Source organism: Lutra lutra, chromosome 8 (assembly GCF_902655055.1).
Source record: "Lutra lutra chromosome 8, mLutLut1.2, whole genome shotgun sequence".
Taxonomy (NCBI): Eukaryota; Metazoa; Chordata; class Mammalia; order Carnivora; family Mustelidae; genus Lutra; species Lutra lutra.
In genome coordinates this window covers 12,727,220-12,743,526 of record NC_062285.1, presented here as the reverse complement: position 1 = coordinate 12,743,526, position 16,307 = coordinate 12,727,220, and the positions used below count along the sequence as shown (strand labels likewise).

Below are 16,307 nucleotides of genomic sequence, written 5' to 3'. Positions count from 1 at the left end.
GTCACAGCCTTTTCAGCAGCAGCCTGCTCCTCCTTTTCAATCCCTTTAGGATCTCATTGCTGCTGGTGCCCAGTTCCATGACCCGTAGGACAAGCCTCCAGCCCCCCTGCCTGCAGGTGGCAGAGCCCCCGACATCAGCAGCTGACGACTCAGGCGCAGACACTGACGGACCCCTCCTCCTTTCTGCATAATACCTGTGTATATAGTTGACCCTGAACTACACAGGTTTGAACTGCATAGGTCCACTTACATACAGGACACTACTTAAATGTATTCTCTCTTCCTTTTCTTAATAACATTTTCTTTTCTAGCATACTTTAAGAATACAGGACATAAAACATATATAACACACAAAATATGTGTTAATCCACTGTTAATGGTATCGGCAAGGCTTCTGGTCAATAGTTGGCTATTAGTAGTTAAGCTTTGGGTGACTAGAAAGTTCTGTGCAGATTCCCCAGTGGGGCAGGGGTTGGCATCTCTAACCACCGCCCCCACCCGCAACACACACTGTGTTCAAAGGTCATCTGTGTACATGTACTATTGTATGCAAATGTACTTGCCTGAAACTTCACCTCAACAATTGGGTAAAACATTCTAATACATGTCACCTCCCTGCTGGAGATAATTATGGAAGGAGAGATGTTGGGAATAAAAAGAGACAAAGTGGATGAGATTTTAAGAGAGATGAGAAAGCAGAGAGAAATAAACTTCATCTCAGAAGCACTTTGATGACTCTGGGGGGACTGGAGGAAGCAAAAAGGGGCAGAGAGAATAGAAAGTTTGTGTCTGGAGTAGTCAGGGCTGCCACTGATGTGAGGATTGGTTTCTTTTCTATTGCACATATCTATGCCACTTTGTTTTTTTTTTCTTAGGTGGAAAACAAGAAATCAAAAATATCGTCACAACAGTTATTATTACACATTTTATGGACCAAAGGCAAGAAGACTTTCCCTTCAGTTTCTTAGTCTTACGAGCAAATTAAAGTATAAATGGAACATTTTCTAGTGCATAAGAAAACAAAAATGGAAAAGAGGCAGAGAACAGGACACCAGTCATCATTTATTTGTTGTGGATTCTGTCTTTTGTCTTTTTTTTTTTTTCTGAAATTGAAAACATTTTACTTGTGTCGTATTTCCACAACTCGGAAAAAAATCAAGAAGAAAAATGACAGTTAGCAATTGGCTCACCCATTGGTTCTAAGAAACGTTACCCTTAACTGAAACCTTGCTCCAGTGATCTTTTTCTATTTAAAGAAATAAGACATTTTAGTGACAGTTGAAGCAGCTCAGTTCATTCCTCAGTTTTCATCCCCAGAAACGGAAGAACCTGACTGTGTTTCACATTTTACGGAGACATAAAACTGGACTCTGGGAAAGAAGCTGAGAGTTGTGGAAAGGGAGATGGATGGGGGATGGGGTAAATGGGTGCTGGGCATTAAGGAGGGCGCTTGATGGACTGAGTATACACAACAAATCAATCATTGGACATTACATCAAAAACCAATGATGGATTATATGTTGGCTAATTGAATTTAAATTCAAAAAAACTAAAATAAAATAAATCACTGGGGGAAAAAAAACTTGAAGCAATTCCTATAACTTGAAATGTACAAATGAGGTCAGTTACAAGATTTCCTAACATAAGCCATCCTACAACACTAGGGATAAACACCAATTGGGCAAAAATGTCCTTTAAAATATTTTGAAAGATTTGGTTTGCTAATATTTTACTTCAGATCATAGCATTCATGTTCACAATTTTCAGTGAGCTCTGATTTTGCGTTTTTATCTTTTTATCTTTCTTGTTCAGTTTTGTTGTCAGGTTTAGACATATAAAATGGTGTTGGGAGTTGTCCTTGTTCCCTTTTCAGAAATGTTTATACAAAGTAGTGCTTATCTGTTCTTTGAAGATTTTGTAATCTTGGCTGCCTCTGGCTTATGTTCTAAAGAGGGGAAGGGGCCAGATTTTTTACTCGATTCACTTCTTTTGTGGTATATTCAGTCTTTTTCATTTCATTAATTTTTGTCATTGATATTTTCCTAGGAAATTGTCCAATTTCTCTCTAAGTTTCCAAACATTTTGTCAGGAACTCATCCATAATATTCTCTGATAGGTTTTTAAATCTCCATCTGCAACTACGTCATGTCTGTTCCATGCCCTCCCTCCCCCTGTTTTTGGTCATTTTCACCAGAAGTCTTTATCACTCTTTTCAAGGAACTAGTTTTTCCTTTAGTTGATTTTCTGTGTTATTACTTTGTTTTCTAGCTCATTAATTGCTAACCTTATCTTTATGGTTTCCTTCCTTCTGCATTCTTTCTGCTTGCTCTGTGGTTGTTTTTTTACTGCGTTAAGTTCAGCACTTAGCTCATGAGTTTTCAATCTTTCTCCTTTTCTAATGGATGCAACTGAGGTTATAAATATTCATTCAAAGTCTCACTTGGGCTGTACTCTACAGGGGTCTTTTCCTGTTTGACTTTAATTATTTCAAAATAGAGATTATTCTCTCCTTTGTTCTCATAGTTTTTAAATTTTTATTAGGGAGAACTTCAAACATACTCAAAAGAGAACATTGCTTCCCGTTGAACCGTTCTGGAAAGTTCCTAGACCAACATGCTAATGGCCTTTCTAATACATGTCTTTGGGTAAAAGTGTTCCCTTGTTATTTTTATTATAAAAATCCATGGGTGTAGACACCCATTTCTTCTTAAAGACAAAAACCATAGGTTAAATAACCTTGTGTCCTAGATAGTAAGTGAGTGACAAAATTTGGCTGAATGACTTTTTAATTCCATATGGCCATACTAAACACAGCTTATTTTACCAAAACACAGCCTTAGCTTCACAGGCAGTTAAAAATAATTTTTAAATACAATTTTTATCGCTTTACTTCAGCATTCTGATCACAGTGCCCACATTTGAACTTCCACAATAGTTCAGGATAGTTGAACAAACACCATTTTAGGAGCTATAAATAAAGCAGCTTGCCTATGGGAGCCAGTCTTGCTCCTTCCTCTTTGCCTGCCCCGATCCCCCGTCCTGCTGCATTTCCAAAGGGTGGTGTGTGTCCTCCCAGCGTCTATGCAATCCAGGCCGCATCAGCCGCACTGCTGAGCCCAAGAAAAGCACCACTGAGCCTCCACAGGAAAAATAAGTTGTTGCCACACGAAGGAAAAGATTCCAGAGCCTTGAGACTCCACCACCGGCTCAACTGTTTCTAAGAATAGCGTGAACCTTGGAAAAAAAAAAAAAAAAAAATACTGGCACCAGGCACTGGTCTTTAATTGTCTCCAGGCTTTAAAATAGAAACAAGCTGAAACGGAAGTGCCCCTGGAAACGCTCTGCAGGCCTCCCTCGGTGCGGGCTGGGGATGCAGAATGTTGAGCAGGCTCCTGGCGAAGCTGGCTCAAGGGGCAAACCCTGCACGGTGACGTCAGCGCGCAGCACCAGCGGCCAGGACAGGATGGGCACCCCCGGGGCTCAAGGCCTGGAGCCGCAGGGCGGGGTAGGGGTGGGTGCGGGGGGCGGGGTCGGGGGGGCGGTTAGGGGAGGTGGCCAGGGTACGCAGGCCTCGTCCCCCCTCATCTCAGAGGTTCTCACTGAGCCTCTGCGAGGGAGGCACAGGACGGTTTCCCCTCCCACAGGTTAAACTTGCTCGCCAAAAGCTTTTCTTTCCATCTCTTTTCATAATCTTAAATTTAGCTTATTGGTTCCTAAATCAGATTTTGCAGATCGTTCCCTGTCTTCAAAAATCAACCTCAGCCTTACTACCGGGAAGCCTCTCAGCCTAGAGGTGGGTGTGCAGTCGGACCCCCTTCATAGGTTGGTTAGCCCTGGACAGGTGAACAGGGCGAAGAGTATGGCTCTTGATGCTTCCAGCAGGCACGCAATGGTGGGGATTTTTTTAATGAGAGGGCAGCACTAGTCTGAATAGTAGGTTTCTCAGCAGGAACAAATTCCCAAACGTTGAGGATTGCTTCTGAATAAAAAGTTCTGCATGCAAAAAGTTCAGAGAATCTGAGTCGCCCCGCATCCAAACACCTCTTAAAGCTCATGTAGTAAAAAGAGGGGGTTTCCCCCTGCGAACAAGTATTTACGAACTTTCTCTTAGTTCGAAACATGAAATAAACCAACACTCAGGTTTCTTTCGCCCTAATTCCTAGACAAACACACTGTACAAAAAAAGGTTGCTGGAGGCACCTGGGTGGCTCAGTGGGTTAAAGCCTCTGCCTTCGGCTCGGGTCTTGATCCCAGGGTCCTGGGATCGAGCCCCGAGTCCTGCTCTCTGCTCGGCAGGGGACCTGCTTCCTCCTCTCTCTCTGCCTACTTGAGATCTCTGTCTGTCAAATAAATAAATAAAATCTTTAAAAAAAATTTTTTTTTAAATAGTGAAATATTGAACTCCTTCCCTCTACGGTTAAGAATGCCAGGATGTCCACTCTCACCACTGAAGGTCCTAACTGGTGGAATAAGGGTAAAAAAATAAAAATATACATATTAACAAAGATAAAGCTAAATTGTATTTATTCAAAGATGACATGATTATTCATGGAGAAAGTCCAAAGGAATCTATAATACATTAAAACTACTGAACAAACTTAGCAAGGTCATGGGGTTTAAAGTCAACATCAAAAATCCATTTTACTGGGTGTCTGAGTGGCTCAGTCAGTTAAGTGGCTGCCTTCGGCTCAGGTCATGATCCCAGGGTCCTGGGATCAAGTCCCGCATCAGGCTCCCTGCTCATTGGAGAGCCCGCTTCTCCCTCTGCTTGCTGCTCTGCCTATTTGCGCTCTCCATCTCTCTGTCAAATAAATAAATAAAATATAAAAAACAAACTTCATTTTACTTCTAAATTGAAAAAATGAAATTTTAGAGTATCATTTACATCCTCGAAAAATTAAACAATAAACAATGGCCACATGATCCAATAATTCCACCTCTGGTCTATAAACAATAGAACTGAACACAGGGACTTGAACGGATGTTTACTACCAATGTTCATGCAACATTATTTACAATCAACAAAAGATGGAAATATGCTAAACTTCCATCGACAGATGAGTGCATAAACAAGATGTGATATATACATGTAATGGATGTTATTCAGCCTGTGCAAGGAGTGAAATATTGACCCGTGCTACAACGTGGGAGGACATTGAAGATGCTGTGCTAAGTGAAATGAAACAGGCACCAAGGGATAAATACTGCATGATTCTGCTTATATGAGGCACCTACAGTGGTCAAATTCCCAGAGACAGAAAGTAGAACTGTGACTGCCAAAGGGTGGGCAGGGAGTGGGAAATAGGTTATTATTGTTTAATGGGGACAGTTTCAGTTCAAAGAAAGTTCTTCAGATAGTGGTGACCATTGCACCACAGCAGGAATGTACTTAATGCCACTGAATGGTACATTTTTAAATGGTCAAAGTGGTAAAATTTGCATTATGTCCTTCTTATCACAATGAAAAATACCATTTACAGTAGCATCACATACCTAGCAATTAAATTAAGGACAGATGGGCAAGCCCTCTATGCTGACTACTAACAACATTGTGAAGGGAATTTTTAAAGGGCCTAAATAAATGGCAAGAATGACCACATTTGTGAAGAGACAGAGTCAATATTATTACAATGTGAAGTCTGCCTGAGTTGATCTCTAGATCCAATGCAATTTCTATTACAATCCCTGCAGGATATTTTTTTTCTTAAGATTTTATTTACTTATTTTGAGAGAGAGAACATGAACGGGAGATAGGGGGAGAAGCTGGCTCCCTGCTGAGGCAGGAGCCCGATGTGGGGCCTGACCCCAGGACTCCAGGATCATGACCTGGGCCAAAGGCAGACGCCCAATTGACTGAGCCACCTAGATGCAGGATTTTTTTTTTTTTAAATAAACAAGCATATCATAAAATTTATGAGAAATAAAAACAATCTAAATAACCAAAAGGGTGTTGAAGAAGAAGGAAGAGTAAGATCAGGAGGAGCAGGAGGAAGCGGAGGGAGACTGTGTGCTACTACATTTCAAGGCACCCAGTAAAATTATAGTCATTAAAACTGTGTGGTTTTGGCACAGGAATAGACAACTAGATCAATGGAACAGAATAAAAAGCCCCAAAATAAACCCATATACATATACTCACTTGATTTTCAGTAAAGGCACCGGTGGGAAAGAACATTTCTCTGTCTACTAGAGCAGCAACTGTGGGTAGCAACTAGACGTCTTACTACCTCACACTGTGGGTGCACACACGCGCGCACACACACACACACACACACAAGTAATTCTCAATGGACATGGATCTAATACATAAATGTGAGGGCTAAACTATAAAACTTTTTTTTAAAAGATTTTATTTATTTATTTGACAGACAGAGATCACAAGCAGGCAGGAAGAGGAGGAAGCAGGCTCCCCGCTGAGCAGAGAGCCCGATGTGGGGCTCGATCCCAGGACCCTGGGATCATGACCTGAGCTGAAGGCGGAGGCTTTAACCCACTGAGCCACCCAGGTGCCCCTGAGCTATAAAACTTTTGGAAGAAATCATAGAATGATGTGTTTGGGAGCTGTGGCAAGAGTTTCTCAGCTAAGACACAAAAAGTACGAATTACAATTGGAAAATAGGACAAAATGGGCTCCACCAAAATTTAAAATTTTCGTTCATCAAAAAACATCATTTAGAGGGTGGAAAGTCAAAGTTTTCCACACTGGAAAAAAAACATTCACAACGGATATTTTTAACACATGATTTGCATGAGAAATACATGAAAAATTCTTACAGATCAACAATAAAAACACAGTCACAAAAAATATAAGAAGGGCTAATAATCATGACAAGATACTGAATATCATTAGTCATCAGAGAACATAAATCAAACCACAGTTAGATATCAAAAGACACCCGCCAGAATGATAAAACGAAAAAGACTGGTAATACCAAGTTTTGGTGATGACCTAGGAGAGTTGGATATTTTGAACATTGCTAATGGGAATTTGGAAACATGCTGCTAAGAAAGTCAAACTTACATTTGATTATGATTTAGCAATTCCATCTTAGATTCATAGCAAAAGAAATTCACCTACACATCCACGGGGCAGGGTGAAGGGGGGAACTTGTATAGAAATGTTCATAGCAGCTTTATGCATAAAGACAAAAAATGGTAAGGGCACCAAGGGTCATCAACAGCAGAATGAATAACCATGATACAGTCATGCAGTGGGATACTACTGAGTAATAAAAAGGAACAAACTATTGCTACACATGGAAGAATTTCAAGCGCATTAAGTGACAAAAACCAGCAAAGGGCGCCTGGGTGGCTCAGTCGGTTAAGCATCTGCTTTTGGCTCAGGTCCTGACCCCAGTGTCCTGGAATCGAGCCCCACTCCTGCTCTGCAGGAAGCCCACTTCTCTCTCTGCCACTCCCCCTGCCTGTGTTCCCTTTCTCACTGTCTCTCTTTCTCTGTGTCAAATAAATAAATAAAATCTTTTAAAAAATAATTGTCTCCCTCTGCCCTTCTCCCTACCCACATGCACGCACACACTTGCTCTCTCTCGCAAATAAATACACAAATCTTTAAAAAAGAAAAATGAACACAACTGCATGTAAATTTAAAACCATTTACACTGACTGAAAGAAACCAGACGCACAAAAGAAAGCATAGTATACTATTCCTTTTCTTTAAAGTCAAAAAACAGACCAAACTAATTTATAGTCAAAGAAATCAAAATAGTAGTTACATGGCGAAGTGACATGACATGGAAAAGGGAATTGTCTAGGGTGACAGAAAAGTTCTAAATTTTTGATCTGTTGCGGTGGTCACAGGCCTATGTGAGTACATATAATGACACTGGGCTTTAGACTTGGGATTTGTTCACTTTACTGTATTTTAAACTTACCTCCGTAAAGTGTTATAAAAAATGTTTGATACTGTTGGTCACGAGATTATAAGGAGAATTCTCAAATGTTCTCTTTTGTTTTCCCACAACTGAATTTAAATCGATAAGTACACTTAAATGCCTAAAATTTCGAGTTTTAAGCTCATTCCCTGGCAGGAAATTATGCACCTAAACGAGTTCCTTAACTCTGTCAAATATTAGATGCAGAAGCTAGATTGGTAAACTCTTCACTTATTACTAAAAAGAGCCCTGGGGGCCACGGAACCCGGGTTTCCACAAACCTTCCTTATGGAGCTTTCCTTCACCTTCGCTGGAATAGTATGTATCAAAATCAGTCAAAGCGTAGATGATCCAATGTTTCCTTTTTGGGTTACAGGCACAAGAAGGATGCTTAGCTAAATGTTGAATTTTAAGCCCAAAAACAAGGAGAAACAACAAACTCAAATCTCCAGTTAAAGGTATATGAATTACTTTTTTAGTTTTACAAAACAGAACAATGTCTTAGATCTCGATGAGAAAAGAAATCAGAGCCATACTGCATTACTAGCGTGCAAAATCTGGACAACGGCACAGTGAGAGAGCGTCCGTCCGCCAGTTAGGCTGCTTAACTGGCGGTTAAGTAGCTTCCTTTCACCGTCTCAGCACAGAGCTCCATACAAGAGTTCATTAACTTAAGCGGCAAAGTTCACATTAATAAAGCTTAACTGCCCTCGACCCGTTGAACAACAAATCTGTAAAAAATGCCGCTGCTTTTGGATACTTATATATTGACATATCCATCTATCAATAGATTGATAGGCGGATGGACAGATAGACATTATCTATCTATAGATACGTATCGGTCTGCATGTACACGACTATTGACAGTGTTTTCTTTAATGCTTCTGTTGCTTCAACCAGACTGCATCGTCGCCAGCGTGGGTCCTCAGTGGATAAATGCCTAATGATAAAGCATTTCCATTCACATGTGCGGTGTTTCTTAGGTTGAAGAAAATTGAAATCGAACTGGAGCATCAGCCTTGCAAAGGTGGGCTGCCCCAGCGCGTGGACGTCTTTCACACTTCTGAGGGGGAGTGGCTGGCATCCCTAACCTTAAACCATTAAGAGAGTTCAAGTCCACAGTCCCCGCCAACAGAGAGCCTGAGGAAGAACGATCAACAGTGTAATCACGGTTCCAGTGCACTTGGACCTCCCGTTTTGCTTCATGATTCCACCTTCAGCCACTTCAAGCCGGATCCTGGGACCAGATCACGCCGGCAACCGGTGAATGCCCTCTGCTCATGTAAGATGACCGTTTCTGCCGGTGGGCTCTTTCCTGGGTCACTTCACAGACTGTAGGTCGCCCAGGATGGGCTTGCTGGCCCCCCTGGGTTGGCTGGAGCTGCAGAGCTCGGACCCTGCTGCCCTACCCCCCCCCACCAGGCTCTGGAATAGGTCACTGTGGCCTTGGCCTTGCTCGGTGGTCACCACTCACACTGAAGACACAGCCCCAGGCCCAGCAGAGGACAGGCGTGCTAAGGGCCTGAGTCACAGTGAGGCCGGGCTGCTCTGTTGAATAACCCAGGACAGGTGTATTGGAGCTAAAGTCCCACAGTCCTGCGACCATACCCCAGAGACGGTGCGGATTTCTCCCTTGGGCACAGGAACTCCCAACAAGCCTGCTTCACTCCTGACATCTGGCCTTGCGGCTCCTTCTGCAAGGAAAGGAGTGGTGCGTTCTTGGTTTGGGTTTGGGTTTTTTAGTTGAAACGTGGAGAAAAGAGGAGAGAGGAGTCCACAGCAGTGTCTGTGACCTGAATCAGCACGTGAGAACTTGGGGGAAGACTGGAAGAGGCCACGGGCCCCCCTCACCCACCACCCTCCCCCAAGACTGGGGAAATCCCACTACCCCTGCCCCACGCACTTTGCTGCATGAATGAGTGCAGCTGAAGGTGTGACCCGGCTCAGAGGACAGCTGTTTTCTTGTCACCCAGCTGGTCTCAGAAGCTGTCATCGTCGCCAAGGTGACTGTCTGTCACGAAGTCTCAGGCAGGGCCAGATCAGGGGTCAGAACATGCACCCGTTTTCCTTCCATTGTCTAGGGAACACTGAGCTGTAAAGCGATTGCCTCCACTGACCTTGGTTTTATTTTCCTCTGAGACAGGGCACCCAGGGCCTCACCCCCCAGTTGGCCTGCTTCCACTGTAGGCTTTCGCTGGGCTGTTCACTGTCCGCATTTGGTGTAGAACACCGGCTCTGCAGTTTCCCTGAGTCGATGATGTGGACATCAACTCTGGAAGCTAAAGGGAAGACTCTGCTCTGGGGCTTGTCCAGTCTCGGCTATAGTCCCCCAGTTTCTCTGAGGACAGATACAGAGGGGCAGATGCCCCCTCAAGGGAAGGCTGACTCCTTCCTCGCTGTCTGCCCAGCCTGGAAGGACGGCGCTCCTTGGGCGATGTTCTGTGTTCGCTTGAACTATAACTTGTCTTCCCCAGGCCTTGGGACCTTTGAGCTGGCCCCTCCCTAAAACTTCCAGTCACCTCCCTGGGGGAACAGAAAAAAGGCACTTGGGTGCAGAGTCTAGAAGAGCACACACCACAGCCAAAAATAATTTACCCAGAATGTCCAGGAGCACATCTGCTCTCAATCAAAAATATATCTGGAAGCCAGAGATCCTGATTTCAAACAAACCCAATGATACAGAAAAGAACTTTCAGCACAGAAGATCTAGTTCATAATAAAGGATGTAAGGTTTTGTCAGAACATGCAAGTGTTAACTATATATATTATCTATTAATACCTATTCTATATAATATATATACTATGTATATATATATATATATACTGAAAAACTTTTTTTGTATCATGCAAATGCACTGAAGCATGTGATAAGTACTTACTGTTATTTTGTGTCAATCATAAAATTCTAAACTTACCTGAAAAGGGTAGAAAATTTGTTAACAGTAAACTCTATTTACTAGAGACTAAAAGGAACTCAAACTTTGTATTTATCCAATCTAACCACAGAAAAATACAAATCCGGGGGCACCTGGGTGGCTCCGTCGATTGAGTGTCTGACTCTGGGTTTGGGCTCAGGTCAGGAAATCGAGCCCCACATTGGGCTTCAAGCTCAGTGGTGGGGAGTCTGCTTGGGGTTCTCTCTCCCTCCCTCCACCGTTCCCCATGCTTACACCTGCTCTCCTCTCTCAACTCAATAAATAAATCTTTTTTAAAAATATACAAATTTGTATTACATACTCATTTCTTGAAAAGATCTTCAAAACCATCATTATAAACATGATAGTAAATCACAATTCCTGCTGACCTACAGGGAGTGGTATGGCAAAATCTGGAAGGAGGATTTGCTGTGATATCATCTAATGAAACCAGAGGGAAGAGCGATAGAACAAGCATTTGGAAAGATTCTGCGGTATTACCTCTTCTTTCTACAGGTTTTCCTTTAAATTCTTCCAAATTCTCTTCAAGCTTGTACACCTGGGCTATCTTTTGCCAAACAGTAAATAAGCATTGTTTCATAACACTTACGTGATACTCACCACATGAAATAGGGACATTTTTGACCCATTTCCTCCTGTCCGTGTTATGTTACTTTGTTTCCACGACAACGCCAGTCACATCATCACCCCCAAAAATGTCATGAGCCATAGCAAGCCATGATTCAATTTTTACATAGATGGCCATTTATAAAGAAATCTGTTGGGAACTGTTCTGTCTTTTATTTTTTTATTTTTTGTTTTAATATTTTTTTTAATTTTTATTTATTTTTTTATTTCTTTTCAGTGTTCCAGAATTCATTGTTTATGCACTACACCAAGTGCTATGCAATACGTGCCCTCCTTAGTACCTATCACCAGGCTCACCCATCCCCCTACCCCTCCCCTCCAAAACCTTCAGTTTGTTTCTCAGAGTCCACAGTCTCTCATGGTTCATCTCCCCCTCCAGTTTCCCCCAACTCACTTCTCCTCTCCATCTCCCAAAGTCCTCCGTGTTATTCCTTATGCTCCACAAGTAAGTGAAACCATATGATAATTGACTCTCTCTGCTTGACTTATTTCACTCAGCATAATCTCCTCCAGTTCCGTCCATGTTGATACAAAAGTTGGGTATTCATCCTTTCTGATGGAGGCATAATACTCCATAGTGTATATTGACCACATCTTCTTTATCCATTTGTCCATTGAAGGGCATCTTGGCTCCTTCCACAGTTTGGTGACTGTGGCCATTGCTGCTATGAACATTGGGGTACAGATGGCCCTTCTTTTCACTACATCTGTATCTTTGGGGTAAATACCTAGTAGTGCAATTGCAGGGTCATAGGGTAGCTCTATGGAATCTCCACACTGTTCTCCAAAGCGGCTGCACCAACTTGCATTCCCACCAACAGTGTAAGAGGGTTCCCCTTTCTCCACATTCTCTCCAACACTTGTTGTTTACTGTCTTGTTAATTTTGGCCATTCTAATTGGTGTGAGGTGGTATCTCAATGTGGTTTTGATTTGGATCTCCCTGATGGCTAGTGATGATGAACATTTTTTTTCATGTATCTATTAGCCATTTGTATGTCTTCTTTGGAAAAGTGTCTGTTCATGTCTTCTGCCCATTTTTTGACATGATTATCTGTTTTGTGTGTGTTGAGTTCGAGGAGTTCTGCCTTTTAGATGTATCTAGTATTTTTATTTCTGGAGAAATAGGTTTTTCTGTATGTTGTAGTTTGGTGACAGAGGGCCATCAGAGGGCTCTGGGTCCTGGAAATCATTCCTAGTATCTGAGCAGATACTAGCAGTAGAACTGGCTTCCTAGGGGTAGTTCCAAACACAGTGTGACTCTCCCAGCCCCTAGCGTCCTCAAGTACATACAGACTTAGACACATTCATCACAGGGAAACATTCTTGAGGCTGTATGGCAACTAAAGCTTCATTTGTTAAAGGTTAATCCAAGGCTGCAGGAAAAATACTCAATAAGGGGGTTATTAAATTTTCTTATTAAATGTAACCAGGGAGCTTTGCTGTCTGAATGTCAGGTGAAAGCCATGACTGGGAAATTTTCTTCTGAGGACAAAAAAGCACAGTGTTATGACGATAATCATATATCAACATACTCTGTCACTTGCACTTGAGGGTTCTTTAATCTTAATGAAAAGTTTCAAGTGTTGAGTGTACATTTTACAGCTGACGCAGAGCCAGAAGCCAAGGGAGCTTGTCCAGTATTTCAGAAATGCCCTTCACTGCTAAGTCATTGACTCGGCACTGGGGTTTGACAGGAGGGTGGTAAGCCATTATTCCCATGTCAGGCAAGACTCCCACCAAGGTCCCGTTCCTGCTGGTTCTGGATCTTTCAGCTAGAGGACATATGACACTCAGACACATTTCAGACATATTTCAGAATAAATTCACGGTAATCATAGACAATCAATACCTTACAGACCATCCATCCAGACCATTTATTTTTATAAACAAGGAGACTGACACCCAAAAAAAGTAAGATGAATTCTCAAAATAAAGCTGAACTCAAATCAGAAACCAGGTTCCCAAATATGGGTCTGCTTCAGGAAACAGGGAGACACATGGGCACCAACGGTCCTCAAACTGGGGCAGTGACGTCATCAGACACATTCTCCACATGAAGGCTGTGACCACAAACACATCAGAGTGGAGAGCTGGAATGTTCCTCAAACAGAGGATGAACACACTGAGCAGGTAGCAGAAAGGTGGGCTAAGGAAGGAATCAAACTGCCACCAACAAACGGAGGAAGCCAAGTGGGTCCCAGCTGGCTCTGCTCTTTGAGAACAGACCGGTGATGCCAGTAGAAGCCAGATATCCAGATTATTTCATGTAAATCTTCCAATTTCTTAATACAGTCACTCTATTCAAAATATTTTTAAGAAAGCATGTCTATAGGTACGATTCAGCTCCCAGATCTAAAACTTTTGTATATACTGTCACCCTGTCGTATTGTCTACTGTATCCATCCAACTGTAGTTGAGCTCAGCTTTCCACCTCTTCCACGCCTAGTCCCAAGAGTGGGACGTGTGGGCAAAAAAGAGTCCCCCTGACCATAGTGTCACTTAACTCCATGACCACACAGCTCAAATTAGTCCTTAAAGCTGCCTGCCAATCTCTCGGGGTACCTATTTCAAATGTCCTCTCTTCTCAGACCTCCAATCCCTCTGCCCTCTGCTCCCACTTGCAAGCAATGGCCTTGCTGCTTTGGGGGCAGCAGAGAATTTGGGGTCACTCCCACCAGCAACTCCACCACTTTGGTTCTTACCTATGTTGCCTGTGTTCCTGGTTCAAAGGGTGAGCTGCCCTCTCCCCTCCCTGGAGCCTTTCCCTGTGCTCAGGATCTCCCACAACTATGTTCTATTTCTTCCGCATGATTTCTACTTCCCTCCTGGGTCATTGCCATCAGCTTAAAAACATGCTGCCATTTCTGCCATCTTTAAAATAATAAAAACAAACAAACAAAAACTCCCTTACTTTCAACCCCTTCTAACAACTTCTTCCTATTTCTGTTCCCCTTTATAACAAATCTTCTCCAAAGAACTGCCCACGTTCTCCTCTCTCAAGCTCTCCTGAACCTGCCCCATTGGGACTATGTCCTCACCATTCCACAAAAGCTGTCCTTGTCAAGGTCGACAGTGACCTCCGCACTGACAACACAGATGGCCAATGTCCTCATCTTCCTTCTTGTATCAGCAGCGTGCAGTAGAACACACCTTTCCTGAACGCTTTCTGCAGTTGGCTTACAAGATGCAGAGCCTTTATTTCTCCTCCTGTCTCTCAGTCCCGTTTGAGGGTTCCCTTCTCCCTTCCTGACTTTATCAGACTGGTTCTCAGCCCCACCAGCACATGAGAACCACTTGGGAAGGGTCTACAGACTTCCGACCCCCCAATCCCACACTAGCTATTTGAGCCAGCAGCCCTGAGGAGGAAGCCCCGATACCACTATATGCTTTTTTTAAAACTCTCTGAAGATGATTGTGCTGTAGATTCAGAGAAGAACAATGCTCCACACATGGGCATGCGCTAGCCGAAGGTGCTCTGGTAGCTCTGACCTTCTCCATCCATACCAATCTCCTAGATCATGGGTCCCATGCTGGTGACTCTCAAGTGTACGTCTCCACCTTACCTTCCCCCCAAATTCCATACTTTAAATGCCTCACTGCCTACTAGGCAAACCTCTTTAAATGAAAAATAATTTCCAAAAAGTCCTTTTGGCAATAAGAATCCACCTTACTGGGGCATCTGGGGGGCTCAGTCAGTTCAGCATCTGCCTTCGCCTCGGGTCATAATCTCAGAGTCCTGAGTTCGAGCCCCGCATCAGGCTCTCTGCTCAGCGGGGAGTCTGCTTCTCTCTCTCTCCCCCTCTGCCCCTCACCCCTGCTCTGCTCTCTTTCTCTCAAATAAATAAAATCTTAAAAAAAAAAAAAAAGAATCCCCCTTACTCTAAAAGCTCTTTAAATATATGGAGTTCATTTTCAGTTCTTTGCCAACTTCACCTGTTTTTAGGATATGCCCAGTCAGTGACAGTAACTAGTAAACTACTCATTCTTCATAGAAGCAGGGTGTGAATTCTCTCAGATTGAAATATAATGCAAATGAAATGAACCAGACAATTCCAGAGATAGAGTACAACCTGGGGCCTGGAATTTATAAATTAAAATGAAGAATTATATTCCATTGAGTCACCAGGAAATGCCAGGGAACAATGGTGTGTTATTTTGTAACCTGGAACCAGGCAAAGAATATTTTTAACGTTTTAGGTCTCATTTAGGAAAAAGCCCAAACCAGAAATGTCTTCTTCAATCATCAAAACGTAGTAAGCATGGATCCAGGGCTCAGAAGAACTGGTCCCACTCTGAGCAGTTTCTAGCCTTAGGCAAGTCCAAAACTTACATTTCTTATATTTTCTGTAAAAAAAGAATATGTGTGCACTGCCAGCCTTCAAGGGTTTTGTGTGGTTAAACCAAGCATTTTTGGTAATAGTCTTCTGAAAATTATAAAAAATGATGTTACATTTATTATTATTGTACAATATGGTGCTCTAGTTAATAACCAAGTATTTTAAATAGCACTATGTTAACAATATATCACAGAAACTTAGGGGAAAAATCTTAAAATTTAGAATGTCTGATATTTGAGGTTCCAACATGCCCCACAATAATCCCAAGAATGATTTTGCAATAAACCCATTTCCAAGGTCATAAGACTACCAAGAAATTCCTTAAAGTTGGTCATTCCAAGTTCATTCTCAAGTATTTTTCTTCTGCTATGTATTATTATTACTATTATTATTTTAATTCTGTAGATTCCTTTAGAGAGAAGTCCAATTAGGCAAAGTTTGTCCTGCTTTACACCTACCAAATCATGACAAAATCTACTCATTTGTCAAAATTTTTAGTAAATTCCAGTTTTCC

At 42.4% G+C, this 16,307-nt stretch overlaps 1 long non-coding RNA gene across 5 annotated transcripts in view; it reads right to left on the bottom strand.

Moving 5' to 3' along the window:
* The window catches only part of LOC125107410 (uncharacterized), a 137,987-nt gene that overhangs the window by 92,228 nt on the left and 29,452 nt on the right, over positions 1-16,307 (bottom strand). Inside the window, exon 3 of one of the 5 annotated variants that reach the window (XR_007129544.1) lies at positions 9,627-10,415. The exons of the other annotated variants lie outside the window; for them this stretch is intronic. This is a non-coding gene — a long non-coding RNA (uncharacterized LOC125107410). Of the gene's footprint in view, positions 1-9,626; positions 10,416-16,307 lie in introns of those variants that run through there. 5 annotated transcript variants of the gene reach the window in all.